Source organism: Amblyraja radiata, chromosome 13, assembly GCF_010909765.2.
Source record: "Amblyraja radiata isolate CabotCenter1 chromosome 13, sAmbRad1.1.pri, whole genome shotgun sequence".
In the NCBI taxonomy this organism is placed as follows: Eukaryota; Metazoa; Chordata; class Chondrichthyes; order Rajiformes; family Rajidae; genus Amblyraja; species Amblyraja radiata.
Genome location: NC_045968.1, coordinates 57,986,575 through 58,003,357, shown reverse-complemented (window position 1 = coordinate 58,003,357; position 16,783 = coordinate 57,986,575).

Sequence of the window (16,783 nt, the reverse complement as noted above, 5' to 3'; positions counted from 1 at the left end):
CTGTACTGAACATTATGCCAATACCATCGGTACCTGCACATTACCTATATCCGTGCAGTCTGAAAATGTTTTAATTGCCACTAATGTATCTGCTTCAACCACCACCCCCACCAGCATGTTCCAGGCACTCACCCTGGACGCTTGACCCACACATCTCCTTTAAACTTTGTCCCTCTCACCTAATGCTATGTCCTCTTGTATTTGACTTCCTGGGAAAAGGATTCTGACTGTCTTTCTTATCTATACCCCTCATTACTTCTATCAGGTCTCCCTGCAACCTCCTATGCTCCAGAGGAAACGTCAAGTCTGTTTCCAACACTTGGATTGTAATCTATCTATCTATCTATCTATCTATCTATCTATCTATCTATCTATCTATCTATCTATCTATCTATCTATCTATCTATCTATCTATCTATCTATCTACCTATCTACCTATCTACCTATACATAACTAAAGCTCTGATCTTGTAATCTTCCTGTTTGCACGGTATTCTATTTGCGCAAAAACGGTACGCGATAGCGCTACTATTTTTCGCCAGCTTACTCACCGTTCTCCTGTGCTGTGATTGCACCAGGTTTCTTTCCGATCGGTGGTCTGATGTAAAAGTTAGCGAGGTTTAAAAAATCTTAAAAACCGAGCATGCGCAGATCGATCTCCTCTCCTGCAGTTCAGCGCCGCGTGGATTGGTCAGTTCTCCTGTCACTCCGCGGGATGGTCCGCCCCTTCCTGCGCCATCGCGTGTTTACTGGAGCAGTGGATGGCCGGCGGAGGTTTCCAACCGGACACAATTTTCGGAGGGACCCGAAACCCGGCAAGGCGCGGGAGATGTTGCCAAACAGAAAGCGGGGAATCTGATCACCGTGGAAGAGAACGTCCAGCGACCAGCGCCCGCTGTGAGTCACCATCGCACCGTTAGCTCCAGCCCCTTCCCCTCTAGTTCCCCTCGCTGGCTCCTGCCCCCCTCTCCCGTGATACCCCATCTCCCCCACAATCCCCGTCTTTTCTCTGCGCTCTCCCCCCCCTGCCCACACACCCCCCTCTTCCCACCCACACAGCCCACTCCTCGCCCTGACAAAACAATCCCTTCCCCCTGCCCACACACCCCCTCCCCCCTGCCCCATCCACACCCCCCCCCCCCCCAACCTACACATCCCCCGCCCCGACTCCTTCCCCTCCGGCTCCCCAATGCTCGCTGCTCCCCTACTCCGCCCTCCCCTCCTGCCCACACACACCCCCTCCCCCACACACACCCCTCCCCTCCACACCGGCAGGGGTAGGCCATGGCAGCGCTCCCCCCCTCCCCACCGGCGCCCTGACAGGCCCTGCCTGAAGCCGTCCCCCTCCCCCGGCTGCAGAACGCAACAAGAGATGCAACAAGAAAGAATGGACTGAATAAATCTCATCTTTAACGATTAAATAGTTGTAATATTTTAAGAGTTATTCACATTTTAAGCTTTAATAAATCCTTTTTCCGTCAGCTGCACTTGCGCAGTAATATCTGCGTGTTCTACGCCACAATGGGAACCCAATGGGTGGGAATGGCTGCGCCGCCGGAGAGCCGCTATGAGTGGATGGGGGGCGGGGGGTTGAGGGGGGATGGAGTGAGTGCGTGGGGGAGGAAGGGCAAGGGGCAGAGTGGGGGGTGGAGGGGGGGAGGGTGAAGGGAGGAGGGCCGATCAGGGGCATCACAACGGGAACCCTTCAGCCGCGCCTGCGCAGTTAGGGGCCATGGGTGAGTGGTGGAATATTGCGTTGGGGAATGGTCTGCATTGGGGGACCAGGCCTCCCGTGTGACTGGGACCCATTGGGTCCCACTTAGTCTAGTATCCCCTAAATCCAGGCATCATTCTGATAAATGTCCTCTGCACCCATTCCAAAGCCATCCTTCCTGTAACCAGACTAATGCACACTACTCCAAATGTGGTCTAACCAAATTCCTATAAAGCTGCATCAAGACTTCCTGACTATAATACTCAATGCCCCGACCTATGAAAGCAAGCATACCATATGCCTTCATACCACTCTATCTACTTGTGTTGCCACTTTCAGGGAGTTATGGGCCTGGACCCCAAGATTGTTGCATCATTAACCCTGGGTGGGGTACAGGAAGACTGGAAGGTGGCTAATGGTTCACATTTATTTAAGGGCTGCAAAGACAAGCCAGAAAACTACAAGCTGGTGAGCCCACCATCAGAGATGAGAAAGTTGCTGGAGGAGATTCTGAGAGATACGATCTGCTTGTGTTTGGAAAGGAAGGACTGATTATGGATTTGTGTATCTCACAAATTTAACTGAGTTTTTTGAAGACGTTTGTAAGAGGATTGACTAGGGCGAGAAGTTGTCTTTAGCAAGCCATTGACATTCATGGTAGAGTGGTCTGGACTATCTCCAATACCGGGTGAGCTGGTCAACTGGATGTAGAATTGGCATGGAGATAGAATTGGCATTGACGATGGAGATGCTGCCTTAAGGGCCTGTCCATGAGTTTAGAAGACCTTAGACGAGTTGAAAAAAATGTCAAGGTCGTGTTGACTCGCCGAAGTAAAAGACCTCCTACGACTATGTCTACGACCTCCTACGACTATGTCTACGACCTCCTACGACCCCCCCTTGACCTCAGTCTTCCACACCTAAGACCAACTACGACTAGCTACGAGTGGAAAATGATCACGTGATAAAATGATGTCATGTTTGCATTTTTTTTCTCAGGCCAGTTACCGACCTACAACTATCTACTACTACCATCATGACCTACTACGACCTACCTACGACCTACCTACGACCTACCTACGACCTACCTACGAGTAAAAAGTGTCAATTTTTTCCATGCCGACCTTTTTTTTTACTCGTGAACATTTTTTATCAGGCTGGAAAAAACGCTGCGACCTACTTGAGGCCACGAGTACATGGAGAACCACTCACAAGCATGAGGAAGGGTTACGAAGACCTCCTACGACTTCGTGGCGACCATGCTGCGAGTATGAGTCAAGGGCAAACTCGGCAGAGGTCGCCAATTAGGTCGTGAAAGTGGGACAGGGGCTTTACAGCGAATGCAGCGCCGGAGACCAGGGTTCGAACCCGACTCGGGTGCTGTCTGTACGGAGTTTGTACATTCTCCCTGCATGGGTTTTCTCCGAGATCTTCGGTTTCCTCCCACATTCTAAAGAGGTTTGTAGGTTAATTATCTTGGTATAAATGTTTAAAAAATTGTCCCTAGTGGGTGTTAATGAGTGGGGATCGCTGGTCGGCCCAGACCCGGTGGGCCGAAGGGCCTGTTTCCGTGCTGTATCTCTAAACTAAATTAAACTAAACTAAAAAAAAAGAGTCAGAGGGTGGTATTGGAAGGTTGCTTTTCGGATTGGAGGCCTGTGATCAGCGGTGTGCCACTGTGATTAGTCCACTGATGTTCATCATCTACATCAACAATTTGGTGAGAATGTAGTTGGCACGGCTAATAACTGTGTAGATGACAGGAAAATTGGTGATCGAGCGGAGAGTGAAGAAGACATTTAGAAATGCAACAGGATCTGGAATAACTGGGAGCACAGGTGGCCACGGTGGTAAAGAGAGCGTTTGGCACAGTTGGCTTTGTTGGTTGGAGACCTGAGGGTTGGAATGTCATGTTACAAAGACTTTGGGGAGACTGCACTTCGAGTGTTGTATGCAGTTCTGGCCGTTGAGCTGCAGGAGGGTTGTTGTTAAACTGGAAAGGATACAGAAAGGATTCTCCAGCATGTTACCAGGATGTTAGGGTCTGAGTTGCAAGGAGAGACTGGATATAGGGTGGATCTCTCCTCTGGAGTGTAGGAGACTGATGGATAACCTTCAAGAGGTAAACTAAATTGTGAGGGGCATAGATATAGTGAATGGTCACTGACTCTTTCAAGGTAGGGGAATGAAAATATGGCGGGTATAGATTCAATGAGAACAATAGCCAATAGACAATAGGTGCAGGAGTAGGCTATTCGGCCCTTCGAGCCAGCACCGTCATTCAATGTGATCATGGAGACCTGAAGGGCAACGTTCCACACAGAAGATGGTGGATTTGTGGGAGAAATTACTAGACAAAATGGTAGGTGATTACAATTACATTTAAAAGATATAGATATATTACTGTATATACAGTATATTATATATTTAGATAGATATATGTATAGGAGAGGTATAGATGGATGTAGAGAAATGCAGGCAAGTGTCAAGCTCAGGAAGGCAACTTGACCAGCCTGGACGAGTTGGGCTGAAGGGCCTGTTTCATGCTGTTTAACAACATGACTGCTTGTTTCTCTCTCTTTCTAACTTATCTTATAGGGGATCTAATAGAAACATATAAAATTATAAAAGGACTGGACAAGCTAGATGCAGGAAGAATGTTCCCAATGTTGGGAAAGTCCAGAACCAGGGGCCACAGTCTTAGAATAAAGGGGAGGTCATTTAAGACCGAGGTGAGAAAAAACGTTTTCACCCAGAGTTGTGAATTTGTGGAATTCCCTGCCACAGAGGGCAGTGGAGGCCAAATCACTGGATGGATTTAAGTGAGAGTTAGATAGAGCTCTAGGGGCTAGTGGAGTCAAGGGATATGGGGAGAAGGCAGGCACGGGTTATTGATTGGGGACGATCAGCCATGATCACAATGAATGGTGGTGCTGGCTCGAAGGGCCGAATGGCCTCCTCCTGCACCTATTTTCTATGTTTCTATGTTTCAATGTAACTGCTCACATTTATTTATCAACCAAGTATTTCATCAATAGCTTATCACCGTGACATTCTTGCCCCTCCCCCATCAGATAAATTCACCAGGTTCTGCCCCATTGCTTCCTGCTATTTACAACTAATTAATGCTCTCTCTTTCTTATTCTGATGAAGGGTCTTGAACCTGAAACGTTAACTCTGTTTTTCTTTCTACGGATGCTATCTGATCCAGATGCTACCTGTTTCCCAACATAATCTGTATTTATATTATGTAGAAATCTTTCCCATTTATCAAAAGGAGCAGCTTCCATTTTCATTCAGAATACTTTTTGTCCCCACAGTTATACTTAACACCATTCAGCGGCCTTGGGAGTCCAAGCCTTGAAGTTTATCAGTTGTTTGCCTAACTTCTTGGCTCGTATTTAGTTTTAGTTTCAGATTTAGAGAAACAGCGCGGAAACAGGCCCTTCGGCCCACCGAGTTCGCACCAACCAGTGATACCCGCACATTGACACTACCCTACACACACTACGGCCAATGTTTACTTTTATACCAAGCCAATTAAACTACAAATCTGCACATCTTTGGAGTGTTGGAGGAAACCAAAGATCTCGAAGAAAACCCACGCAGGTCACGGGGAGAACAGATAAGCACCAGTAATCAGGATGGAAACAAGGTCTCTGGCGCTGTAAGGCAGCAGCTCTACCGCTGCGCCACCGTACCTCCCTCCGCATCTCTCTGCTGAAAACATCGTTTGTCTTTATTTTACATTTGCTATTACAGTCATTGTTCTTTTTATAGAAACATAGAAAATAGGTGCAGGAGGAGGCCATTTGGCCCTTCGAGCCAGCACCGTCATTCATTGTGATCATGGCTGATCATTCACGATCAGTAACCCGTGCCTGCCTTCTCCCCATATCCCTTTATTCCGCTCGCCCCATCGAGCTCTATCTAACTCTCTTTTAAATTCATCCAGTGAATTGGCCTCCACTGCCCTCTGTGGCAGAGAATTCCACAAATTCACAACTCACTGGGTGAAAAAGATTTTCTCATCTTAGTTTTAAATGGCCTCCCTTTTATTCTTAGACTGTGGCCCCTGGTTCTGGACTCCCCCAACATTGGGAAAATGTTTCCTGCATCTAGCTTGTCCAGTCCTTTTATAATTGTATACATTTCTATAAGATCACCTCTCATCCTTCTAAATTCCAGCTTTCTTTTTCTTCTAAAATGACCGCCTGACTTTGTTTTCTGTCATCCATAAGGGATGTTAGAAGAGCAGTGAAATACTCACCATTTGCCTGGTCCAATAACACTTAAACCACACTTAAGGGCCGAAGCAACCTCCTTGATTGGTACCCATGGCGTTTACAGATGCATACAGCATTTAAACATTCTTCAGCCTCCTATGTCCCCACTGACCATTGTACCTATTTATATTAATCCCATGTACCCGCATTTGGTGCATAGTCTTCCAGGCCTTGGAGCCATTGAGTCATTTTCAATCAATATGTTTTTGACTGCATTGCATAGCACCCACAAAATGCAGGATAGCAACTCACTAGTGGACCTTCAGCATCATGTCCCGAATGCACGACTACTGCCAATGAGAAGGACAAGGGCCTTGCAATGAAGTGGAATGAACTATCTATAGACTCATTGAAATCGTACATTTTCATGACACTTCGCCATTACTTGATCATCATGGGTGTCTAAATAATGACATTCAACAGATTTGTGTGCTTCTGCAGTATTTGGCTCTTAGATCTTTTACAAGTACAGCCTGAATCAAAATGGCCAACCACCAACATCTTCTCCAGGTCAGTTAATGATGGACTGGCTTTTACAGTGGAATCCAGAAATAATAAACCAAATAACTTAATATATATTAATGCTTTTCTCAGTTCAATCGTCACATATGCTGCTGCACAGTGAGATTCATTTTGCATATATTACACTTGCGGGCGCCGCCATTTTTGCTGCCATTATTCAAAGCCCGCGCGCTCGATGTACCCGCGAACCAACGCATTCTAATGATTTGGAATTAGGTGAACAAGGTACAATCTCCAAACTTACAGGAACATAGTGAACTAAGAAGCTAGCCATAGACTTCAAAGAGCTATACACAGACTGGTGGCTGATCACATTGAAAAGTTGAGAAACATGGAGTGTTACCTTTTGATAGGAAGAATGAGAAGAGACAATATCACAATATCAGCTAAAGGGCTTAATCCAAGTTTGTTGAAGGTTACAGGCATGTTGAGGAAGTGGTTTTAAAAGCATTTGGGATCCTGGGTCATTTTAAGTTGAGTCGTAGAGTATAAGAGCAAGGAAATCTTTATAAAACATGGAATATAGAATGTAGAACATATAAAGGTACACCACTGGATCAGGCCCTTCGTCCCACAATGACTGTGCTAGGCATGATGCCAAGATAAACTAATTTTATCTGCCTGCACATGACCCATATCCCTCATGGGACTAAATGTCCTTCATCTTTACAATGACCATTCAGTGATTCTGTGGATACATAAATATAAGCTGACAGGTTTTTCCCCCACCCTTTATCCCATTGTGCTCATTTAATAATCTAATCAAGAAACTTCAACAAGGTTTCATTTTTATCATCCTGCCAAGAATTTCTAAACCTAAAGTTTCTTATTTGCTACTGTGATTTTCTTTGGGGATCTTTTCAACCTTCCTGGTTCACTCCATCACAGGGACCGGCCTTTCTTAGTTTCTTGAATGATAAAAAATGCACAGCTCCTGATTCAGGGACAGTTTCTTCCCCGTTGTTATCAGGCAACTGAATCATCCTACCGCAAACAGAGAGCAGTGCTGTACTACTAACTACCTCATTGGTGACCCTCGGACTATCCTTGATTGGACTTTGCTGGCTTTACTCTGCAGTAAACAAGATTTCCTTGTCATGTAATCATACATGGTACAGAAAATGGCTCGATTGTAATCAGGTTTTGTCTTTCTGCTGACTGGATAGCACGCAACAAAAGCTTTTCACTGTACCTCGGTACATGTGACAATAAACTAAACTGAACTGAAAACTCACTCATAAGTATTTAAACATATCACACATTAGAAATCCAATGTTAAAGTTAATAGTTTTTCATCAAAGCTTTTATTTCTATGAGGACAGAAGTTTTAGGTAAGCATGTACTGTAGATACCAGCATTTGCTTATAATTCGACTTCTAATACGAAGAGTCTTCGTAGTATAAGCATTATACAGAGTATCTCGATATAACAAGTAAAGTTTAGTGCTGATATAATAATACACAATTAAGCCTGAGATTTTATATTCCTGATTACTCACCATTACAGTAAAAAAAATAATTCTGAATTGTTTAGTTTAGTTTAGAGATACAGCGTGGAAATAGGCCCTTCAGCCCACCAAGTCTGCACCAACCAGCGATCCCCACACATTAACACTATCCTACGCTAGGGACTATTTTTACATTTACACCAAGCCAAGTAATCTAAAAACCTGTACATCTTTGGAGCGTGGGAGGAAACCGAAGTTCTCTGAGAAAACCCACGCATGTCACGGGGAAAACGCACAGACTCTGTACAATTAGCACACGTAGACGGGATTGAACCCGGGTCTCTGGTACTGTAAGCGCTGTAAGACAGCAACTCTACCATTGTGCAACAATTCAAAGATATGTTTTAAAAACACTTAGTAATCAGGAGCTATTAATTCAAAGCAAATAGTTTAGATATACCCAGAAGGTAAATATAAAATTCTATTTCTAACATTGAATTATAAATATGCCACATTTTCTGCTAGGGCCGTCCACTCTCATTTCAATGCAGTATTTACTTTCCGAGTACCCTTCCATTAGCCCCTCTTGGTTTGGTTCATGATCTTTTCAATTTAGAGCATTTTTATCACTTAGATCAAATATATTATCCTCAATGACTGTAATTCCTCTATATTAAGGGCACAGATTATAATCATCTTCTGAAGCTAGCATATATTTAGGTGCTGCACTGGTCATTACATATCTATTAGCGAGGTTAATCTGTCTTCATCATCACATTTTCAGCAATGCTTCAATTAACATTTTAATTTCTGCACATTTGTGACTGAACTGCCACTTCATTAGCCAGAGGCAGCGCTGACTACAGCTTGTTGATAACCTGCCCTAAATTAACCTTTGTTAAGACAGTCTATGCTTTCATACCAGAATTGAATAGACTGTATTTCATGACTTAGGAGTTTCGTCTGATTCTCGTAAATGGATGGAAAATGCTCATTTGTACCAGTGACTTGGAAAGCAGTTCTACAAAGTTTCCTTATATCAGAGGTTAGAAGCAGCAAAACTGCTGGGTTAACATTTTTCCAGAGGTGAATATTTCAGAGATGACACCTTCAGAGAAAAAAAAACTGTACATCAATATGTTTTTTGAGAACGCCTGTTTGAGGCATAGCCTGAAGTTAAACAATACAGGCTGAACAACCAACAATTGGAGCCATTTCCAGGGACTTGCTGTTGGGCATGCAGAGAAGCTGGAGTCAAAAGCTTCAACCTGCCGAGGGTCAGGTATGCAGAGATTACAGTCTGTTCTCATGTACAAGCAAATTCAATTAATAATAAACCCCAAAGAACTGCAACTAGATAATTGCATTTTAAGACTCAGGGTATTTATTTTACTGGAGTGAATGTCATTTTCACAGCTCAAGCAAGTGACAATTCATTCAAATGAAATATAATAACCATAATACACTCCAGTGGATTATCAATTAATGGCTGTCAGTACCTTGTAGCTTTTAGGAACAATTGACAATGCTGCTTCAGGGATTATTGCTTCACGAATTGTGCTGTAACAAAACTAATAACGTATCTTACTAATGACAAGAAGTTACTGGTGATCCTTTGACTTACAATAATCACAGGCCTACATGTTTGGAAAGCAATGAGCTGTTTTGCAATTACTTTAACATGCATTTTTGATTCAAGTGTAAAAGAGTTTGCAAAATTCTTCAATTTGTATGTGCTCAGAATGCCTTCGCTCACATCACCCAATATACTGTACAAGTCCAGACAAAATATTTAAGAGTTTGGGAAGGAACTACAGATGCTGGTTTACACCGAAGATAGACATAAAATGCTGGAGTAACTCAGTGGGACAGGCAGTATCTCTGGAGAGAAGGAATGGGTGACGTTTCGGATCGAGACCCTTTTCCAGACTGAGAGTCAGGGGAGAAGGAAACTAGAGATATGGAAGGGTAAGATGTGAAAATGACAGATCAAAGCAGAAATTAGTCAGAGAACTAGGGCGGGAGAGGGACTGAGAGAGAGGGAAAGCAAGGCTTACTTGAAGTTAGAGAAATCAAATTCATACCACTGGGATGTAAGCGAAATATGAGGTGCTGTTCCTCCAATCTGCATTGTTCCTCCAATGGCATGTTCGTGAACTGAGGCTTTGCTATGAAGATTGAAGGGCCTAATCTTGTGTTTTTGTTTTTTTTCCAAAATGGCATAACTTACCAATGTCCTCCCAATGAATAAATGACAGTTAGACTTGGCCAGGCTCAAGGGGAACAATTGTATCTATTACAGTATATGGTAACTTCATGAAACAATTGCAGTTGGTGGGGACAGAAAATTGGACATGGTGAGGCCCAGCACCTAATCCACATACAGTACGTAAACATGGACAATTGCATTGGAATGCCGCACAATCAATGCAAATTGATGCAATTGTATCACAGTCATATCATTGCATATTTACATTTACTGGCAAATATCAATGCAGGGGACGGTGGAAGGAAGTAATTGAATGTTAAGTACCCCGAAAACTTTGGTTTATTGCTTTTCCCCAGTGAGATGATTTGGAGACTGCTGTCCCTGGTTCTGATATGTTTTGGTTAGCTGCTGTAGATAGACAAAGATAGACAAAGTTAATGGCAATCCCACAGGAAATATAAAAATTAGTCCAAGATCAGGACATTATCTGGATTTAGCAACATTCAGTGGGTGAGTTGGAAGTGTGAGAACGCACACTTCCAGATTCAGGGACTGTTTCTTCCCAGCTGTTATCAGGCAACTGAATCAGGCTAAGTCGGTACATGTGACAATAAACTAAACTGAACTGAGTTCCATCTGTCCAAGGTTGTTCTGCAGTTTTTTTAATGGGAGGAAAAGCAGCTCAAATGTTTCTCTGTTTCTTCTTCCAGATGCTGGAGCTGTGATTTTCCTTCCATTCCTGTGAAATGTACTTGTCTACCACCCATCACCTTTAGACGATATTGATTTCACTCACTAAAGGTAGCCCTGGCATTCCCCCTCTCTCTATCCCCACCCAAGTCGCACTAGCTTCTCATTTTTTACCCAACAAACAGCTTAAAATGGCCTGTTTCCTTTTTTGCATATCTTTCATTCATTACCTCTCCACATCACCATCTATATCTCTAATTTCCCTTATCCTTAACCAGTCTGAAGAAGGGTCTCGACCGGAAACGTCACCCATTCCTTCTCTCCAGAGATGCTGCCTGTCCCGCTGAGTTACTCCAGCATTTTATGTCTATCTACTTTTAGATGATAGCCCGGGCCTGAAATGATGTATTTGAATAACAAATAACATGCACACCTATAAATATATAGTGGTTAGGTAATTGCATTTTAAGGGGATCTTTAGTGATTTGGTTTCGAAATACCACAAATGTTTTAGTTCATATACTAACGTTAATATTCAGAATATAATCTTTCATTGTGAAACTATACAAATGAATAATTGAGAATGCAGCTGTTGCAGCTCTTCATAAAGTTATAAAGGAAACTTGGAATTCATAACATTTAGTTAGGACCTCTGTGCAACCTATGAAAAAGCCAATACAATGTAATTATTTAGTTTGCTATCATTCCATTTCTCAACATGACTTTTGAATCTATAAATCCCAGGTAGACCGCTGGCATTATAAAAGATGTGGTGGTGTTAAGGAATGAAGAAAATGTGTTGTTTTTCCAAAGATAAACAAGGAAAATGAATGTATTTCATGCAGGCTCAGAGCATGTATTATCCTCCCATTCATAAGCAGGGATTCTTTTTCATATTCTAATGATAAGTGCACCCAGTTGAACTAGGGTCCGAACAGACTTAATTCGTCTTTCCAGCGTGACTTAGTAACAGCTTCAGTTTTTAAAAATGAGAAAATATTTGGCCCTTGGTAGTATACCAAAGAAAGCAGAAATCAGGTTTGCATGAAAACAAAGGTACACAAAATTGCTGGGGAAACTCAGCGGGTGCAGCAGCATCTATGGAGCGAAGGAAATAGGCGACGTTTCGGGCCGAAACCCTTCTTCAGACTGATGGGGGGTGGGGAAAGAAAGAAGGAAAAAGGGAGGAGGAGGAGGAGCCCGAGGGCGGGCGGATGGGAGGGTGGGAGGAGACAGCTAGAGGGTGAAGGAAGGGGAGGAGACAGCACAGGCTAGCCAAATTGGGGGAATTCAATGTTGATGCCATAAGGACGCAAGGACCCCAGACGGAATATGAGGTGCTGTTCCTCCAATTGAAAGAGCATGAAAACAAGCTCTTCAAATGTAACTGCAGATGCCGGTTTAAACCGATGATAGGCACAACAAGTTGGACTAAATCAGTGGGTCAGATAGCATCTTTGAGGAAAGGGATAGGTGACGTTTCGGGTCGAGACCCTTCTTCAGACTAAATGTCTCCACCCGAAACATCACCCATTCCTTCTCTCCAGACATGCTGCCTGTCCCGCTGAGTTACTCCAGCGTTTTGTGTCTATCTTTGGATTGAACTAGTGATGTGTTGTTGATCGCCAACTAGGCTACATTGAAGCTTGCTGGAAAACGCACTGAAGGTGGTAGCCCAAAGAATGAAGAGAGCTTTGAAGTGGATTTCTTTGAAGTAGATTAAAAATTTGGCATGCCCAGACTTGGAAGCAATATATAAAAGTACCCCACGATAGGATCATGAAGGTTGTCGTAATTCAAGCACAGTTTAGCTGTGCAATATAGATGACTATCACAGAGCTGGACCTAGATGAGAGAAAAGAGCCGTAGTATTCCCACAAGACATGTTCCAGTCTCAGGCAGTAACTAGATGCAGAGAGAGAGTGACACTGAGTTAGCAACCTCAGTAGACTTTTGTTTCTTTGGACATCTTCTGCTTTGATCTGTCTTTTTCTCACCTTACCCTTTCATATCTCTAGATTTCCTCTCTCTCGACCCTCAGTCTGAAGAAGGGTCTCAACCCGAATCGTCACCCATTCCTTCTCTCCAGAGATGCTGCCTGTCCCGCTGATTTACTCCAACATTGTGTCTGTCTTCAGACTTTCGTTTAGTTTTGATCAGTTTATTGTCACCAAGGTACAGTGTAAAGCATTTTTGTTGCCTGCTATCCAGTCAGCAGTAAGACTATACATGATTTCCAGCAAGCCGTCCACGACTTGTCTTTCATACCACCTCCTCCTGACCTTCCAGCAGGATATTGGAGACCTGAATGGACACTGGAGGAGCCATTTCTCCATGAGGCTAATAGACACTGCTCAGATCTCAGTAGAACAAAGAAAGGGTTCTGAAGTACAGCTAGATCAGGAGAGCTCACATTTAACCTGTTTCAACACATTATTTGGTAGACATGGCTACAAGTTGGAATGAGCATAACACCAGAGGAATTTCAGGAATTTAGCACTTGGAAGTCTCAGTGAAGTAAAGTTGGAAGCTGATGATCTCTTGGTCTTTGCAGAGGTAGGAGCAATTGGAAGTGCTAAGCCTGGATGAGCAGATGCAGAGTTAAACCCCTGTCCCACGGTACGAGTTCATTCCAAGAGCTCTCCCGAGTTTGCCCTGATTCCAACTCGGAGATTTACGGTAATGGCCACTCGCCGGTACTCAGGGCTCTCGTGGAAAATTTTCATCATGTTGAAAAATCTTCACGGGTCTTCCCGTGCTTACCTGTCGTTAGCGAGTCTTCCCGAGTACCTACCGTAAGCGTACGAGCCGCTAAGAGACGTCCCCGAGCTCCGACGTACCCGCTACGTTCATTCTCCGTGCTTACCACCAGTTTGATTTTTTTTAAACTCGGAAGAGCTCTTGGAATGAACTCGTACCGTGGGACTGGGCTATTAGATAGTGATCGTGATTCAGAGACTAAGGTGGAGACGCTGAAGTTGAGGTTAAAAATGAAAGAAGTCCGTGATGAAGTTTGAAAGAAATCTGATATGAGAGGGAGAGTCTGGAGCCAGATCTGGCCAGAACAAAGGTGGCAATGGAAACAAGCCTGATGGATATTACGAAAAAGCAATATTTTCAGACAATCTGGGCAAGTTCCATCTGATTGAGTTGTGTGAGCCTCTCGGACAGCTGAGCAGGCAGGTGAGCTGCGTTGGTTGGAAGCTCGCAAGCAAATTGTCCAACAGCATTAAAAAGACAGCCAGAGCAGACCCTGAACTTTAACCATAAACAGGAACCTACACTAAATGCTTCATGCATGTGAAAAATGTCAGAGCAATAAACTTAGAGAAGGGCTGGCTGATAGCTTGTGCAATAGATGTGGAAGCACATTATACACACATGAAGGAACCACACAGTGATTGGATAAAGATAAAGTTTCTGTAATACATGTACAAGATCATTTATCTGTCCTTGAGAATGGAACAGCAGTGAGCAAAAGACACAAAATTATAGTTGTTAAGCCCGTCCAAGTGACTCCAAAAGGTTTGTAGTGAATGCTTGTGCAGAGGAAATCAATATAATGATTCAATACTACCTAAGCCAAAACATGCTTGTCCTGAAACAAGTGTTTCAGAGAGGTTGCAGGGGAAATAGTGTTAGAATGAACCTGTTCTCAGACCAACCCACCACTTGGGAGATGAACTGGGATTTCAAGGAGGATTGATATTTACAAGGGTAATAATTCCCATGTTTTAAAAGAACAGTATTATTAAATGTGTTTACTCCCCAATTGTGGTCAGATATTGTGAGCAATGTTGGGCTTCATATCTGAGGAAAGATGTGCTGGCGCTGGAGAGGGTCCAGTTTCAAAGGTTTCAAGGGTTTCAAAGGTCTTTTAATTGCCACGTGTACCAATTAAGGTACAGTGATGTCCGTATTACCATTTGTTTACGAGAATGATCCCAGGAATGTGTGGGTTAGCTGAGCATATGATGAGCGTTTGACGGCACTAGGCCTCTGCTGGAGTTTAGAAGAATGTGGGGGTGCCACATTGAAACTTATCGAATAGTGAAAGGCTTGGATGGAGTGGATGTGGAAAGGATGTTTCCACCAGTGGGAGAGAGTCTAGGACCGGAGGTCACAGCCTCAGAATAAAATGATGTTTCTTTAGGAAAGAGATGGGGAAATTTCTTTAGTCAGAGGGTGGTGAATCTGTGGAATTCATTGACACAGACAGCTTGTGGAGGCCAAGTCAATGGATATTTTTAAGGTGGAGATTGGCAGATTCTTGACTAGGGCAGGAGAAGGCAGGAGAATGGGATTGAGGGGGAGAGCCATGATTGAATGGCGGAGTAGACTTGATGGGGCAAATGGCCTCATTCAGCTTAAATGGCCTAATTCATATGAACATGAAGTTATCAACTCATATCTGGGAGCAAATAGTTGGCTCCACAGAATGAGAAAAAAATATTAGAATGAATTAGAATGCAGAAATTTTCATGAAACAAGAAAAGTAAAGGCATTCCCTAAAGGAGGTACATATCTGAAGAGAAACACAACCAGCGAGAACCTGATTAATGGGGATAGACCATCACATACAGTAGGTAGCTGGAAATATTTACGCTATAGTAAAACATACAGACACTGGACAGCTATTTTGGATAATTTGGCAGTCGCAAGAACGACAACTGAGTTTTCAAACGTATTTTTATTCACAAAAACACTTCTCAGTTCACAGGCTCTCACAACACGTCTGGCCACAATGGTGGTCAGCACTGAACTGCCGCGTGAAAGCAAAACCGCGCGAAAACAAGAAGCCCCTCCCGAGTCACGTGACCGCGGCTTCCAAACGCCGGGTTCGATACCTGCGTGCGCCAGTAGGCGCCGCTACAATATGTTATTTTTTCCTTGTTACATAGAAACATAGAAACATAGAAAATAGGTGCAGGAGGAGGCCATTCGGCCCTTCGAGCCAGCACCGCCATTCATTGTGATCATGGCTGATCGTCCCCTATCAATAACCCGTGCCTGCCTTCTCCCCATATCCCTTGACTCCACTAGCCCCTAGAGCTCTATCTAACTCTCTCTTAAATCCATCCAGTGACTTGGCCTCCACTGCCCTCTGTGGCAGGGAATTCCATAAATTCACAACTCTCTGGGTGAAAAAGTTTTTTCTCACCTCAGTCTTAAATGACCTCCCCTTTATTCTAAGACTGTGGCCCCTGGTTCTGGACTCGCCCAACATTGGGAACATTTTTCCTGCATCTAGCTTGTCCAGTCCTTTTATAATTGTATATGTTTCTATAAAATCCCCCTCATCCTTCTAAACTCCAGTGAATACAAGCCTAGTCTTTTCAATCTTTCCTCATATGACAGTCCCGCCATCCCAGGGATCAATCTCGTGAACCTACGCTGCACTGCCTCAATCACAAGGATGTCCTTCCTCAAATTAGGAGACCAAAACGGTACACAATACTCCAGATGTGGTCTCACCAGAGCCCTATACAACTGCAGAAGAACCTCTTTACTCCTATACTGAAACCTCTTGTTATGAAGGCCAACATTGTTGTTAAATGAGAAGTATATGTGGTATTTGTAAAAGGGGTTTTAAGGATGCCAACATGTGTGCATGTTACTCTCTGTATTTTGCAACAATATTTAGAGCAAAACCTTCCAGGGACCAGGAGTCTGCCTCTGTGGAATAAACAAGGAGTGAAAACATGGTATGGGAAAGAACTACAGATACTGTTTTAGACTGAAGATAGACACAAAAAGCTGAAGTAACTCAGCAGGTCAGACAGCAACTCTGGAGAGAAGGAAGAAGGATCTCAAACCGAACTGTCACAGCGAATTGCAGAGCAACTGACACAGAAATAAACAGAATCATAGGCAGGGAGGGACAGAAGTCCAGAAAGCCAATGGGACAGAAATAAA